This window comes from Mauremys reevesii, linkage group 2 (genome assembly GCF_016161935.1).
Source record: "Mauremys reevesii isolate NIE-2019 linkage group 2, ASM1616193v1, whole genome shotgun sequence".
NCBI classification, from domain to species: Eukaryota; Metazoa; Chordata; order Testudines; family Geoemydidae; genus Mauremys; species Mauremys reevesii.
In genome coordinates, this window is record NC_052624.1 from 153,919,221 (window position 1) to 153,936,153 (window position 16,933).

The 16,933-nt window shown below is 43.3% G+C and overlaps 1 long non-coding RNA gene across 8 annotated transcripts in view; it reads right to left on the minus strand.

The window, feature by feature from the left end:
• LOC120396712 overlaps positions 1-16,933 on the minus strand; it is a 55,008-nt gene that overhangs the window by 14,556 nt on the left and 23,519 nt on the right. For 3 of the 8 annotated variants that reach the window (XR_005593314.1, XR_005593313.1, XR_005593312.1), the window contains exons 3-4: positions 3,965-4,037; positions 2,687-2,962 (exon numbers count right to left, since the gene is read on the minus strand). The exons of 3 other annotated variants lie outside the window; for them this stretch is intronic. This is a non-coding gene — a long non-coding RNA (uncharacterized LOC120396712). Of the gene's footprint in view, positions 1-2,686; positions 2,963-3,964; positions 4,038-9,741; positions 9,963-10,434; positions 10,510-16,933 lie in introns of those variants that run through there. 2 more of the 8 variants (XR_005593306.1, XR_005593309.1) reach the window with 2 other exon arrangements.

The following is a 16,933-nucleotide window of genomic DNA, read 5'->3' on the forward strand; positions in this document are numbered from 1 at the left end:
CGGGGAGGGTTGGTAGGGGATCTCCGTGAGGGTGATGAAGAGATCCTGGCTGTCGGGGAAACCAGCGTTGTAAGCGCTGTCGCCTGCCTCGTCCTCCACAAACCTTTCCTCATCTTCCCCGTCCGTGAACATCGCCGAGGAACTGGCCGTCGACACTGTCCCATCGTCAGAGTCCATGGTCACTGGTGGGGCAGTGATGGCAGGCTCCGTAGTTTCCGTTTGCCGCTTTGATTTTTTGGTAGCCTTGTCTGGGGTCCTTGATTTTCACGCGGCGCTGCGTTGCATCCCGGCTGTATCCTCTGTCTCTCATGGCTTTGGAGACCTTCTCGTAGGTCTTTGCATTCCGTTTTTTGGAGCGCAGCTCCGAAAGCACAGACTCCTCGCCCCACACACCGATCAGATCCAAGACTTCCTGGTCAGTCTATGCTGGGGCCCTCTTTCCATTCAGAGATTACATGAACTCCTCTGCTGGAGAGCTCTGCATCGCTGCCGGTGCTGCTGAGCTCGCCCCGATGTCCAACCACGAAATGAGATTCAAACTGTCCGGACAGGAAAAGGAATTCAAATTTTCTCGGGGCTTTTCCTGTGTGGCTGGTCAGAACATCGAAGCTCGGACTGCTGACCAGAGCGTCAACAGAGTGGTGCACTGTGGGATAGCTCCCGGAGCTACTAAGTTCGATTTGCATCCACACCTAGCCTAATTCGACATAGCCATGTCGAATTTAGCGCTACTCCCCTCGTCGGGGAGGAGTACAGAATTCGAACTAAAGAGCCCTCTATGTCGAATTAAATGGCTTCCTGGTGTGGACGGGTGCACGGTTAATTCGAATTAACGCTGCTAAATTCGAATTAAAGTCCTAGTGTAGACCAGGCCCAAGATAGTTAACTCCTGGGGGCAGATTTAGCCTACTGTTGAAAACACATTGGGCCGGTTTTTGGCTTTTAACAGCTGCTGGTAGTTCTTGGAGGCATTGTGGCTTGGCCAGTCAAGTGTAACAGGGGTGTGGCTGCAGCTGCCAGACACCTTTTGGTAGGGTGTGGTATGTAATCTTTCATCCTCTACATGAGCCCACAGTACACTTCAGGAGGCTGGAATCACTGAGTACTAGTGTAGCTCATTCCTTACACTCCATGAGAATGAACAAGGATTGTGACTGTCCCTTGTGCCCTCTGCACTCAGTCAGCAGAGGCCTGGGTACAATATGGCTTATTCTTATTCTTTCATTTCCTTCATACTTCCATATAAACATTGAAATCTGTCAAGCAGTTCCAAAGCCTATTTCCTACAACCCTTCAGTCATGAGAGATAGACACATCCAATGGTTAGAGCGATGGAGACCTGGGTTGAATTCCTGACACTTGACTTGGTGTGGGACCTTGGTTAAATCACTTCACTTCTTTGTTTCTGATTGTAAAATGGGGACCGTGATACTTTCCCCTCAGGATAAAGTTATTTGAGATCTATGCATGAAAGAAAGCGATACACATGCACAATAGTATTACTCTAAAAGCATGTTGAAGAAATGGATGAGTCTCTGATCTGCCCAGAGGTATGGACATCCTCATCATGATTTATCAACTTTCTCAGCCAAGGACTGAGTGGTCCATGGAGACAGAATACTCTTCAGCATGTTAGAGGTGGCTGATCCAGAGAAGAGGCTGTTGTAGCAGAAATTTGCCCTGCTGCTGTATCTATTACAATGATTCAGTGACTTCATTCTCCAGGGATGTCATCCCAACATTTTCCACAGACACTAAGGCCCAGATCCTGAAAGGCAGGGCTTGTGAATTATTTTTTGTCAAGGTCCAAATTTCTTGGTCAAGGTATAGTCAAGGTCAAGACTCCAGAGAAAACAATAACAATGATAATAAGTAAATAAAAAGATTTCGGGGTCTGTTCAAAAGCGTCTGGCAGTCCAGATTTGGCCTGCGTTCCGCCTATTGACTACTCCTGCTGAAAGGTATTTAACTATGTAATTTCCATTGATTTCAATAGACGTTAAGCACCTAAATATCTTTGAGGGACTGGGACTAAATTAATTTCAATATTCAATAAACAAAAAAAGCACCAAAAGTGAAGGCACTTGGTTTTTTTATTTCCAGGAGAAAATTAAAGTGAATTTATCAGAAGAGAAGGGCTCCAAGTCATGGATTTGATAGTGGAAGCCACAACTATGATAAAAAAGCACCTTTCATGATGAACCTAACTCTTGCATACTACACTAGTCACACTTAATTACTTGACAAACAGATTCCTTAGGTGTTGTTTGCCTTATTTATAAGGAAGTTTGTTGAGGAGCACAATGCAACTGAACTTGATTGTCTTGTCTTTAGCCACCGGCTTGATCTTCAAATCTTTAGTCATATAAGCAGTTCTTATTTCAACAGAACTACTCTATTATTATAACCTTATTAGTAGGCAGTGTAAGCTAGTGGATAGCACATTGAATGGGACTCAGAAGAGGTAGGGTTCATTCCTGACTCTGCCATTGGCCTGCTGGGTGACCTTGAGCAACTCATTTAGTTTATCAGTGCCTCCATTTCCCCATATGTAAAACATGGAGATAATACCTACCCTCTTTGTAAAGTGCTTTGAAGTCCACTGATAAAAAGTGCTATATCAGAGCAATGTCTTGTTGTTACACTCAGGAATGAGAACTGCTCACAAGTAAAATTCATCACTTACAAATGGCGCGTTGGTGCTATGAATTTCACCTCATGTGAATGAGGGTTTGAAGGATCCATTCCCCAGTGATTGTCCATTCTGGCGATTACGTGACATTCAATAAATGAAGAGAATGTTGGTGCTGTGTTGTTCCAATAGAATTTTATGAGCCATATCCTGCCATCATTTCTTATGCAGAACTTGTGCTGGCCTCATTAAGACTTCCATGCACACAACGATGGGCTAGTGCACATGGTCTTGTGTTTTTACTTTGATCGCTTCTGTTTGCTTCCGGACCTTTAATTAAAAATTGAATTGTTTATAGGAAGACCAAAACTACCTGAGTGATACAAAATCTGACAATGGCTATATCTACTAGAAAGACATATACAATAATCATTTAATTAAGAAATGTGTATGCTCTAGGAGGAAGACAATATTAAAATATGATTATTGGATTTATAGCACACATCACAATCTGTATGAATTTCCCAGGAAAATGCCCTATCTTTATCTCTTCCCTGTAGTTGGCTAATAAAAATTATTCAACTGAGATAATGCAACATTTTTTTCCTATTAATCCTAGCTTAGGACTGGAACTTTCCTGATTCTGCTATAGCAGATCTAGAATGGATCATACAGAGATATGAGATAACACAGCTTAAATTGAAGACATTGATGCATTTTAGAGCAGCTATGTAGTTCAACAAGATGAGCACATCAGTGAACATTATATTTAATGTTTTCAATGTGTCTCAAGATCAAATTTGTTTTGGTTTATTTTATTGCTGAGGATTTGTTGGCTACGAGCTTCCTCAAAAAATGCCTTTCCCTCTGCTGCATATTTTGATAACATAATTATGCCATCATCTCTGTTCTCTTCAGGCATAGGAATGAAGAAGCATCTCATTACTCTTATTAAAGTATAGATTTTCTAGCAGCAAGCCAGCCCTGAGAAATTGCTGTTTTTGTTATTCTGCATTCCGGGTAATACATCATTGCCATAAAGGTTCCTGAGCTGATAATTCCCCTGCATGATAGTCAAACAAATAATTTGTTTACTCTTGTGCAATATGTTTATTGGAATCTAATATTCTCTGCCTCATTATTAGCTTTAATTAGAGCCATATATAAAAATGTTCCTGACATTTTACTGACTTTTTAAAAACTTGTGAGGAAAATTAACAAGTTTATTTGTTTGAGTTTTAGTTTATTTCTCATTACAAGCAACAAAAAAATCCAATTATAATTGCTTCAATAGATCAGTGAATCTGAAGATGGAATATGAAATACTCCAACCTGATGGAGATAATAGGAAGCTGGTGATACTCATTGTTCATGCTGCTCCTTTGTCATTTGATGGTGATATAGACTAGAGATGAGGAAAATCAAGAATGTCTGTGTGAGTCAAACATTTACAAATTTCTAGACTAGAACCCTTGTTAAAGTTCTTAAATGATCTGATCAAATAGCTTTATCACTGAGAGAGGATGGACTTTTGGCTAAGGTAGTGGATGAGCATTCAAGACATGGGGGTTCAGGTCCTGGTTCTGCTACAGATGGGGCACAGATCAGCCACAGTGGGGAACTCAAGCATAGAGAGAATAAATGACTTCCCACCATCATGTGAATAGTCTGTGGCAGATTCAGGAACTGTCTTGAGTTTCTAGCCAGAAGTCCATCCTCTCATGATGCTGAAGCTAACCTAGAGATACTGGAAACTTCCCTAAAGAGAGAGGAAATTTCTAGTTCTGTTTTGCAGACTCAGGAGGATCAGCTAGCTTGCACAGCCAGAAAGGGTGAAATCCTGACCCCATTGAAAGCAATGGAAAAACTTCCATTGCTTTCAATGGGGCTAAGTGCTCACCTCCTGGATATTCACAGTTATTCTTCTGAATCCAAACAAAGTCACCCATGACTACTTCCCAATTCTTGTTGGGTAGGAAGGGATCCACATCCTCTTTATTGATAGAGCTGCAGAGTTCTCAGGAGCCTTTAGTTTGAACACTTATCCCAACTCCATGCTTTTCAGTATCAACAGTCAAAACACAGGAAGAGGGCTGGCATCACTTAGGACCCCGAGGTAGTGTAACCTTTTGTAACCAGGATGTTGAAATGTTCCCAATGAATGTTAAACTGTTAAGGGTAAGGGTGCTATAAAACCCAACTTAGTTTTCAGGTTTGAGCCTTTAGGCTAGTTACAGAAAATGCAGTGCTTAATTTGTGCCAGGGCTTGCCAGGGCTGAGCCCTGGCACCTCTAGGCTTGGCAGTTCATAGCCCAGCACCTCTGGGCTTGCTGCCTCAGTTATGAATGTATAAAAACTGCTTGAGCCCCGGCACCTCTTTCATTACAAATTATGCCCTGAGAAAATGTATTTAGCAGACGACCCATTGGTGACACTTTGGATGATACAACCAAACTTTATTAAAAAGAAAAAAAGATTAGTTAAGCAAACAGACATGCAATTACTGCTTACATAATACCACAATTATACTCTCACTCAAAGATGAAATGGTGTGTCAATGGGTGATCAGTCCACTGACAACAGAGAAGTCCTGCCTTATAATCTTCGAACCGAATGGTACCCTGGGAATGTTAATTGGAGCGCTTCTGCAATGTAGCAAAATTACTCCTTTTATAAGCCTTATAATACTAATTAACATTAACCTGCTCCTTACCATAACTAGATTTCCACCACCTTCTTATTGGCTCTTTACACATTATTTAAATAAACATCTGCACCAATGTCCTTCTCAGACTGTCAATAGATAGCATTTTAATAGAACATGCATAATTCTCAAAAATACTCATTTATAAACTTTGTTCTTAAACCAGTTATAACTAAAACATAATGACGATACAAGCCTGGGTTATGTCCTTCCTAGCTCTGACTTGCCGATAATCTGTCTTCAACTTATCTTCGACTTTTCTCACACTAGCAACTTCAATTTCCTATACTCCTCTACACTTAGGTGAAGGGCCTAAATTAGCCTAACTTTTACTTATTTCTTAATCCAAACCATCCTATAGGCTACAGAAGGCCTGCAGGCAGACCCTTCAACAGAGCTCAGTGTGGGTCCAGGGGTCTATTCATATGGATCAACTTGCAGGTTTGGGAGCCTAAGCCCAGATTCTCCAAGTATTTAGGTGCCTAACTCTTACTCAAATCAACTACCTTGGAAGTTCTGGGTCTTAGTCCTCAAACCAGGGTTTAAATGGCACACTGGTCTCTGTAGGGGATGTATTTCACTCAGTAGTAAGCTCTAGGCTTGGTAACAAGTTCTTGTAGGCTCAGGTCCTACATATATCACCATTCAGTTTTAGGGATTTGGCCATCAAGAGGCATTTTGTTTTTCCTACAGAGAAACAATGGGCTCTTTTTCAGACTCTTGTTTTCCTCACATCAGGACTACAAAACCTGGTGGCCTTTTTTTTTTTTAAAGGCAGCATTTTCAATTTGGTTTAAGATCTTACTGTTTACTATAAAATATTTGAATAGGATCTGTGCTCCTAAGACACCTAGGAAATTTTGAAAATCCCACCTGTGAAATGGGTCAGTATTATCCTCTGCATTTTACTAATAGAGAAATGGAGGCTCTTGAGCAAAAGCCTACTGAAGTCTATAGAGGATAAATGACTTGACTGGGCCAGCATTCCTGGATCCTTGTCCAAAGCTCAGACCTGTAGCCCAACCTGCATCTCTTCTGTCCATGCTCCAGCCAGTGCTATTGCCATTTAGTCCATCAAAGCAAAGTCTTCTGTTCATTTCAGCCTCATTAGACTGTCTTGAGATTGTTCTGTTTTCACAGCAATCTTCCCTTGCAGAGTTGTTTCCATTTCCAGGGATTGTTCCAGCTAAAGCCAGAACCTCAGATGATTACTTGAAACAGAAATGTGTCTCTTGTGGAAAGGTTGGCATATAATAATGGACCAGCAAGACAACATACGTTATAAGTAAGTTTAAGAGTTTGTCATGGGTATTTTTCGTAAAAGTTACGGACAGGTAGTGGGCAATAAACAAAAATTCATGGAAGCCCTTGACCTGTCTGTGACTTTTACTAACAATGATGGGGGGGAAGGCAGACGGGGGGACGACTGAAGCCTGAGCGTGGGGGGAAGGGGATGAGAGCCCAAACCCTGCTGCAGGAAGGGAGTGGGGCCCAGCACCTGGTGCCATTGTGGCTGACAGCTCCACATGCCCCGCCCCAGCGGCTCGGAGCTGCAGGTCCCCTGCCGCAGCCGAGGTGGCTAAAAGTTCTTGGGTCCTGCTGCTCCTCGGCTGAAGCAGAAAATGTCACAGAGGTCTTGAAAATCATGGAATCCGTGACTTGTATGACCTCCGTGACATAATCTTATCCTGAATTATAACCCTGCCCATAGGCTTTGGCCAGTGGCTAAAGATTTTGGGTACCCAACATGCGAGATCTTAAAGGGGCTTGATTTTTCTCAAAGCACTGAGCCACTTGCCCTCTGAAAAGCAGGCCCATTGAAAGTGTCTGATGTTGGGCACTCACAATTACTAGTCACTTTTGAAAATATCGGCCCTTGTCTACTCTGGCAAGAATGAGAGCTGTGATTCACTATGGGTGCAGTTCATGGGTCTAGGCTGTCCTATAGACAATGCAGAGAATTTTTACCTTGGCTCAGAGCAGGGGAAAATGCAGGGGCTAAACAGCAGCAAAGACCCCTGACCCCTGTCTACATTACAGCTTTCACTGCTGCGAATCCCGGTGGAACTGCATCAGAGCCTAACTGTGAATTTTATGTCCCATTTTTGCCTTCGTAGCAATAGCCCTAAAATGCTCTTAAGTCAGGCTGCAGAGAGTCAGCAGGACTGACGACTGCAGCATCTTCATCAAAAAAGTGCAGATGCTCCTTTATGAATTAAACAAATAAAAACTGCTTTTAAAAGATTTAAACAATGTACCATCCAGATGGAATTTACAGCTTTCTAGGTTTTTTTTGTGTGGCTGTCCATACTGCGTGCAGTTCTGCCCTTTAAAATCCATACAAAGTGATAAACCCTTAATCGAAAGGCAGGGAGTGCAGGTGGTGTATGCACACAGTGCATTGATCTAAAGCACACATGTGTATTTTATGCTCAGCTGAATGTGGACTAGTGCCGGTAAGCTGCTGTAGTTACAACAAATGAGCTCTTAACACTGTCAAGATAAAGGGCATTTCACAAACATGTATTTTTTAATACAAATATTTTTCTTCTAGGGAAGAAAAAGATGGGCATAAAAACAATTAAAATAAAGGCAAAAGATCCCACAATATGTGCTTCTATTATTTTTAAATACATTCTCAGTTTCACTATGGTTCTTATTCCATGCTGCCAGTGTAAAGAGGCCTTAAAGTACATTTATAACCTTCTGTAGAGAAATGGAAAGGCTGTGAGAAAAGAAAGCAGGGAGCAGGTAGAGAGGCTGTTCTGGGTGATAATGGATGTGTCTAAGTGATAATGGGATAGAAGCATTATTATCATTAATGGATATCATTTATGTCTAATACAAAAAAAGCATGTGCTTAAAGGCACAAGGCAAAAATAGAAAAAACAATAATTAGTATCTGAAGAGGAGCCTGTAGTTCCAACACAGTTATTTTGATCCATTTTATTCTCTATGGGAAAACCCCACTCTATAGAAGCTTATAGGGGGTTGGAAAAGCCAAGCCATCATTTTTTCACATGGTACCTCCCATTTACCAATCTATCTGCCCAGGTATGTCATTGTTCCAGTCATGCTAGGTAACAAACCAATATTGTGATACATAGGTCCAAATAACAAGAATATTCAGAGTTATAATAGTAAATATTAAAAAGAAAACATGAGTTTGGGGAAGGGCTATAATTACTCATGCTTCAGGGCTTAAGTCAACCTCTGATTAATGTGGGTCAGGAAGAAACTTTCCCTGGGGAAAGGTTATCCCAAAACTGCCTTCTGTGGGGTTTCTTGCACCTTCCTGGGAAGTAGCTGGTGCTGGCCATAGTTGGAAACAAATCTCTGGGCTAGATGGACCCACTGGTCTGAACTAGTGTGGGAATTCCTATGTACAAATTCTGAAGTTCCTTCTTGGGCAAGTCCCCCCTGACAGCTTTTAGCACTCTCTTACTCCTCAGTATGTAGTCTGAATCCTAGTGCTACTATCATTAACTTCGGTGTATATTATACAACCATATCTCAGGCTAGTCCACAAAGCATATGAGATTTCTACATAGGGTGACCAGATGTCCCGATTTTATAGGCTCCTATTACCCCCCACCCCCATCCCGATTTTTCACATTTGCTGTCTGGTCACCCTATTTCTACAAGATTCAGAGGGAGGAGCTTGTCCTTTAGCTGAAGTGATTGTACTTTTAGTGCTGGAGATCCTGGTTCAATGCCCAATGATGACCCATGATGTAATTGTTAGATTATGAGCATAATTTGCAGGAGAACAGTAATGCTACAGTTCTTTAGAGTTATTCATTTGCAATATCTTTGCAATATTACCATTATTTCTGGTCTGGTAACTGTAGAATATATATAGATATAGCATAATATTTCTGCAGCAGCAATATCTTGGTAGAAAGATCTGCACGCCCACAACATGAAATACCTCCAACTATAATGCACAAATACGTCTTACTTGGCTTGCTTTGCATTCCTTGGATGTGCACTTATCTGTATATTTTCCTCCACAAATTTCATGGCTGGCAACTTTCCATGAACATTTACCAGTTATAGTGCAGATGATTGCCCTTGGATGGTAATGCACTTTTTAAAGGGAATATTTCAATCTGCAAAATTTTCAGTCACACATCCATAAGTGTGGGGCTTGTATTTAAAAAAAAATTGGTGTGGAGCTTTATGATACTAGTGTAGGCAAAAGGCATTCTTCTACATTTTATTGCATATCAGGATTTTTGAACATGGGGTCTCATCCTGCAAACTCATACTCATGGAAGTAGTCCTTAGTCATGCAAGAAGGCCTAGGTGACTGAGGTAAGGACTGCTCATGTGGCAGAAGGATTAGACCCTTAAACTTTGGATTAGTTTTCCTAAATGGCTAGAAATTAATTTAGATTAGGGATAAATCACTGCAATTATTTTAATGATGGGTGAAAATGAGAGATCTTGGCTTCAGGAGGTGAAATACATTCCTGTGTATGGGACCAGCATAAGGTCTATGCAACATTTAAGCAGGAGTGTGCTGAAGATGAGATGGGCATTCTGCTGTGGCTATTGTCAGGTGGTGGATGGTCCCTCTGGTACTGCTGGCAGCTGGTGCAGCTGCTCTTGGGCTGCTCTAACCTACGCCAAGACAAAGAGAGAAGTAGGAAGATGTCATGAATTCCCTGACACTCCTTGTCCCCCTGGTATGCTGAGCAGTTCTCAGTCATAGTAAAAAATCTAGCCCACAATTTCTCATTTGTTTCTTTTTCTTTTTTGGGCGGTGGGTGACAGGACTTGGGTTACAATGAGTGTGAAAAGGATTCTTTATTCCAGCTGCTGAACACAGTCTATGTTAAGTATCAGAGGATAGACTAACAGATGTTTTGCAGCATGAGCTTTCGTGGGTGAATACCCACTTCTTCAATTAACGGAGCTTGTCACCTCGTACAAATGCACAGGGTCTTCATAAATGCTGGCCTGGTCTTAGCAGTGATGGCATATTGCTGACTACACTAATGCTGCAAAGCGAAACTCCAGACATGAACACCTCACCCACCCCTAGACTTTGGGCCCTTCAGATACAGATTTGACTCTCACAGCTGGTGCACACCTGGACTAGACGTATCTTTATCATGGTATATTGCATTTCGGGTTGTGATGCAAACCAGCGCCTGAAAAGCCAGATCTGAATGAAAATGAAAAAAAAACAATGAACAAAGGAAGGTAACCAAATATCTGAGCATTTTTCAAAAATATTCCTGGTTTCTTGTATTTTCCCATCAGCCCTAAGCTGTTGGGGGCACATTTAAAAAGGTATTTAGATATTTAAATATGCAGATAGGTACCTCGCAGGATTTTCAACAGCACCTAAGCAGGTTAGAAGCCCAACTCCCATTGACTTTACTGAGAGGGAGGGTGAAACTTTCAAAAGTGCTTAAGTGACTTAGGTTCCTAAGTCCCATTTTCAGAAATGTCCTGTGCAGTTGGGGCCAGGTGTTAAAGGTATTTAGGTGCCTAAAGATGGAGATAGGTGCCTAGTGGGATCTTCAAAAGCATCTATGTGCTTAATTCCATTGAAATCTATCTGCATATTTAGGTGCCTAAATACTTTTGAAAATCTGGCTTTATCCTTTAGGGATGAGATCCCTCCACTTTCACCCTTCGTAAAATACATTCATAGTTTCTTTGCACGAATTATAAAGCTAGTACTGAACACTGGTCACCCCACTCAAGCGTACATACATACACCCCAAAAAAGGTTTTTATTTATATTCTGCTGCATTGCAAAACACAGGATCCCGATTCTTTTTTCCTCCCATACATAACCCCATGTGGCATGAAGCATGTATTTAATATGACCCACTGACTCTTCAAAATTAACAGGAAGGCCAGACCGGATTAGTGAGCTGGTATTAATATGCATGGCGAATAATGTACGAGGCAGATAATTAATGGCTCAAGTAGCTCAGGAAAGCAATGAATAATAATCAAGCACTTTGCTTCCGGTGGCTGACTCATGTTCCCCAGTGTCTCTTGCATTTCTATTGATGGCTGCAGTTAGGTCTCTGCCCATTACCATTTCGTGATCCTCTCCTGAGATGACCCCAAAGAACAAACATTGTGTAATTATTAATAATTAATAGTTAGCACCTAGAGCACTGTACAACTTCAAAGTGCAATGCAAACATTAACTAATACAGTCCTCAGACCTGCCCCCGTTAATGGCTATGCTCCCATTGACATCAAGGGGAGCAGGATTAGACACTTAGACACCAGCATGAAATTTTATACCTTAACCATTAAAGGTCAGATCACGAGAGGCCCTTGGTGTGTCTGCAGAGGGGCATGCAAGAAGCCACCCCACTGTTGCAGGACCTGCATTCTAGGATTGCTTGGCCACACCCTGGGAGCAAGAGGCTGAAAAGGGGGCGGCGAGGAAGAGGAAGCAGGGCCACTGCTGTGCCTTCCTCCACATCTGCTTATGGAGCTTGTCTGGCACGCTGAGGGGGCAGTCTGCCCCAGAGAGACTAGCTTGGCCTGAGGCACTGAGTCTCTTATGCTCTTTAGGGCAACTTAGCTCCACAGCTACCCCTACACAAGCCCGGGGCATGAACAGAAAAAGCATTGTCCAACCCTTACATATTTAAACACACTTATAGCACAAATTTACTCCACGAGAAGGCTCTTCATCTGTCTGTGTGTCTGTCTGTCAGCTGGAGGCATATACAAAAGAGGACTGGAAGAACCCCACTGTTCAGAGAAGGCATAGTTATGGGAATTCACATAGCAGATATGCAAGGAGAGACCTAGCTAGACAGAGCCTTGTTCATGCCCTAAGCACAGTCTCATGGCATGGGAGGGATCCAGATTTCTGTCTTACAGGTACACAAGCACCCTCTGTCTTTCCTTTTCTCACATTGCACCTCATCCTCTCTTGAGCACCTCTGTGCAATGAAAGCTTGCCAAACTTAGGAAGGTTTTTTTTTTCCTTACGTCTCAAGCTGTATTTACATAACAGCCTGGCATTTCTATCCTCTTCTGTTCAAGGGAGAGCCCCTAGCAACAAGCGATACAGAAAACAAATGAAGAGGAGCTTTAAATCAATGATGCTTCAAATGGATCTGCAGACTAAAATGTACCACTGAGTAATTCATGTGCCCACGTGCTTTCCAACAGAGCAAGCAACTGCCTGCCAATTAAACAAGCATACACGGTAGATGTCTCTCTCCACTGCAGAACTGAGACAACCAGAGCTAATAGCTGCACAATGGTGAGTGGCAGGGGAAGGAGAAAGGGGGACATGGCCTGGCACCAAGCCTCACCCCCACGTGTCAGTTACAGCTGCTCTGCTTTCTTCTTTCTCGCTGCGATGTAAATAGTTTTAGTGGAGGGTGGATCCTCAGAATTTCTGCCTCTATTCCCCTTGGAAAACATATTCTGTTTTTGGGACAGGACCTCTGTGTTAATTCGCTCCATCTTTTAAATCAGTCTGCACTACCACTTATATTGGTATAACTTATGTCGCTTAGGGGTGTGACTTAAGTTACACCAATATAAGCACCAATGTGGACAGAGCTATGTCGGTGGGAGAGCTCTCTCCTGTCGGCATAGAACAGTTACACTAGAGATCTTACTGAGGTGCAGCTGCATCTCTAGTGTAGACATAGAGCTTGTCTACACTACCCGCCAGATCAGCGGGCAGCAATCGATCCAGTGGGGGTCGATTTATCGTGTCTAGTCTAGACGCGATAAATCAACTGCTGAGCACTCTCCCATCGATTCCGGTACTCATGTAGCTGAAGTTGCTTATCTTAGATCGACCCCGTGCGGTAGTGTAGACAAGCCCTTAGCCTCAGTCTGTGATGTGTCTGGCTGTGGGTGCTATATTTGGGTGCTACTGCTCATGCCCCTATAATATGACATCCTTGATGCATTACTTCCACAGTTTTTCTTTCTCCCCCCGCCACCTGATTCTTCCTCTTCAGCATCACCATTGTGTTTTGCAGGCACTACCCAGTGTGCTAATTTTCTCTCATTAATTCTCGCAATGCTGAAAGTTTGACCGAACTTTGCACTGTTCTGTTGAAAATGCTAGCCTTGCTAAAAAACAAACAAAAAAACCCCAAACATATTAATGAAGGAATAGCTGGCTGTTTTGCTCGTACGTGGCACTAAATCAGTTTAACGGAATAACACAATTAACTGAAAAACCATTAATACCAAAACTGAGCTGCTGAAAGCAGAGACTTCCAGCCCTGAGGTCCCAGTTGTATTGACAATGGCACATTGAATACATTAGCCTTTGGAAGAAGTAAGCTCAAGCTGCCCTATTGTAGGGCTCTACACCAGTGTTAAGCACACACAAAATCAAAGAATGAAATCTTGGGCTGTGATCTAATTGCTGTTCTAATCAGCCAAGATCTACAATTTGAAAGCAGAGGACTGAAAATGGAAAGGGAAGAGCAATACTAAACAAGTTAACCTCACTCCTCTCTCCTCTCTCAAAGGGGTACACAATAGTTTAACATCCACTTAATCCTGAGAGTACACAAACTAAAGGGCATGACAAATCCAGTTCACACATCGCAAAGCATCAGGAAAACAACTGCCCCTTCTAATGTGCAGGGCCGCCCAGAGGATTCAGGGGGCCTGGGGCAAAGCAATTTTGAGAGCCCTTTCCATAAAAAAAGTCACAATACTATAGAATACTATACTCTTGTGGGGGCCCCTGCGGGGCCCAGGACCTGGGGCAAATTGCCCCACTTGCCGCCCCGCCCCCAGGCAGCCCTGCTGAGAACAGTGCTGGGGGGACTGACTTGCTCATAGAAGCAGTAATAGAATATAGAGCCTTCAAATTCTAGGCCAGGGCCAAAGTGACTAGTGATTTGGGGGTGTACCCATTTGTGGGTGCCCAGTCTGAGATACCTTAAAGAGGCCCGATTTTCAGATAGTGCTGAGCAGCCTCCTTCACAGATCAGGCCCCTTTCAGTTGCCGACCTTGAGACAACCAAAAATGTAGGCACCTGAAATCACTAATCATTTTTGGAACTCTTGGGTCTGTAGCAACCAAACTGCACTGCCTGGATAGATGGATGGTGGCTCCTTGGTGAGAGAAGTCTGTAATCGAGTGACCAGGGAGATTGAAGAACAGGAGTACTTGTGGCACCTTAGAGACTAACAAATTTATTTGAGCATAATCACCTAATCACATCAGCCACACTATCAGAGGCTCGTTCACCTGCACATCTACCAATGAGATATATGCCATCATGTGCCAGCAATGCCCCTCTGTACATTGGCCAAACTGGACAGTCTCTACGCAAAAGAATAAATGGACACAAATCAGACGTCAAGAATTATAACATTCAAAAACCTGTCAGAGAACACTTCAACCTCCCTGGTCACTCAATTACAGACCTAAAAGTTGCAATATTACAACAAAAAAACTTCAAAAACAGACTCCAACGAGAGACTGCTGAATTGGAATTAATTTGCAAAATGGACACCATTAAATTAGGCTTGAATAAAGACTGGGAGTGGATGGGTCATTACACAAAGTAAAACTATTTCCCCATATTTATTCCCCTCACACACACACACTGTTCCTCACACCTTCTTGTCAACTGCTGCAAATGGACCATTTTGATTACCACTACAAAAAGTTTTTTCTCTCTCCTGCTGGCAATAGCTCACCTTAACTGATCACTCTCATTAGAGTGTGTATGGTAACACCCTTTGTTTCATGTTCTCTGTGTATATATATATCTTCCTACTCTATTTTCCACTGTATGCATCCAGTGAAGTGGGCTGCAGCCCACAAAAGCTTATGCTCAAATAAATTTGTTAGTCTCTAAGGTGCCACAAGTACTACAGTTCTTCATGTGAACCTTGGCTACAGTAGGCAAATGGCTCATTTATGACATTGTAAACATCCCAGGTAGAAAGAGGGAGGGAGGGGGGAAGATGGCAGTGAGAGAGACACAAAATAAGAGCATACAGTGGCTGTCCAAAATATTTCATAGAGAGACAGATGGGTTTTCCAGGAGTTCTTTCATAACATTAAATCCTGCTTCAGGGAGATTGCTGCACACAGCATTCTTTGGCCTGGTCTACACTAGGACTTTAAATCGAATTTAGCAGCGTTAATTCGAACTAACCGCTCAACCGTCCACACCAGGAAGCCATTTAATTCGAACCAGAGGGCTCTTTAGTTCGAATTTGGTACTCCACCCCGACAGGTGGAGTAACGCTAAATTCGACATGGCTAGTTCGAATTAGGCTAGCTGTGGATGGAAATCGAACTTAGTAGCTCCGGGAGCTATCCCACAGTGCACCACTCTGTTGACGCTCTGGACAGCAGTCCGAGCTTCGATGCTCTGACCAGCCACACAGGAAACGACCCGGGAAAATTTGAATTCCTTTTCCTTTCTGGACAGTTAGAATCTCATTTTGTGGTTGGACATCGGGGCGAGCTCAGCAGCACCGGCAGCAATGCAGAGCTCTCCAGCAGAGGAGTTCATGTAATCTCTGAATAGAAAGAGGGACCCGGCATAGACTGACCGGGAACTCTTCGATCTGATCGGTGTGGGGGGCGAGTAGTCTGTGCTTTCGGAGCTGCGCTCCAACAAACGGAATGCAAAGACCTACGAGAAGGTCTCCAAAGCCATGATACAGACAGAGGATACAGCCGTCATGCAACGCAGTGCCGCGTGAAAATCAAGGACCCCAGACAAGCCTACCAAAAAATCAAAGCGGCCAATGGATGCTACGGAGCCTGCCACCACTGCCCCACCAGTGACCATGGACTCTGATGATGGGACAGTGTCGACGGACAGTTCCTCGACGATGTTCACAGACGGGGAAGATGAGGAAGGGTTTGTGGAGGACGAGGCAGGCGACAGCGCTTACAATACTGCTTTCCCCGACAGCCAGGATCTTTTCATCACCGTCACGGAGATCCCCTACCAACCCTCCCCGGCCATGAACCCGGATCCTGAATCAGGGGTAGGAGCAGTCGGTAAGTGCTTTAACCATGTTAACTTTTATTCTTAATATAACAGGAATCTGAAGTGTGTGAAAAGGAGGTCTCTGTATATATGGTGATAGAACAGAAATCCTCCTGGGAGATCTCCACGAAGCTCTCCTGCCGTTAATCGATAAGCATCAGCAGGAGGTTCCTGGGGAGAGCTGCCTTATTGGGTGCTCCGTGATAGCACACTTTTCCGCGCGAGGCTTTCATGCGGTATTCAGGGAGCACTGCCTCCCAGAGCACGGCTGCATAGGTCCGTGGTTCGTGCTAGATTTCACGCAGCATGCGCTCTCTATCTCCTTCAGTGCCCGTCCTCACGGTTATCTCGCTCGGAGACTCCTGCATCTAAGTAGGGGAAGAACTGTTACGTTACGCCTGGTCCAAAGTATTTTTAATAAATAAACGGACAGACGGCATAGCACAGACTCAGCACGCAGCTGCGTGACGAGCGTAACGGAAAGCCAAAGAATCAAATGGACGCTCATGGAGGGAGGGGGGAACGAGGACGCAAGGTATCCCACAGTTCCTGCTGTCTCCGAAAAGCATTTGCATTCTTGGCTGATCTCCAAATGCTTCTAGG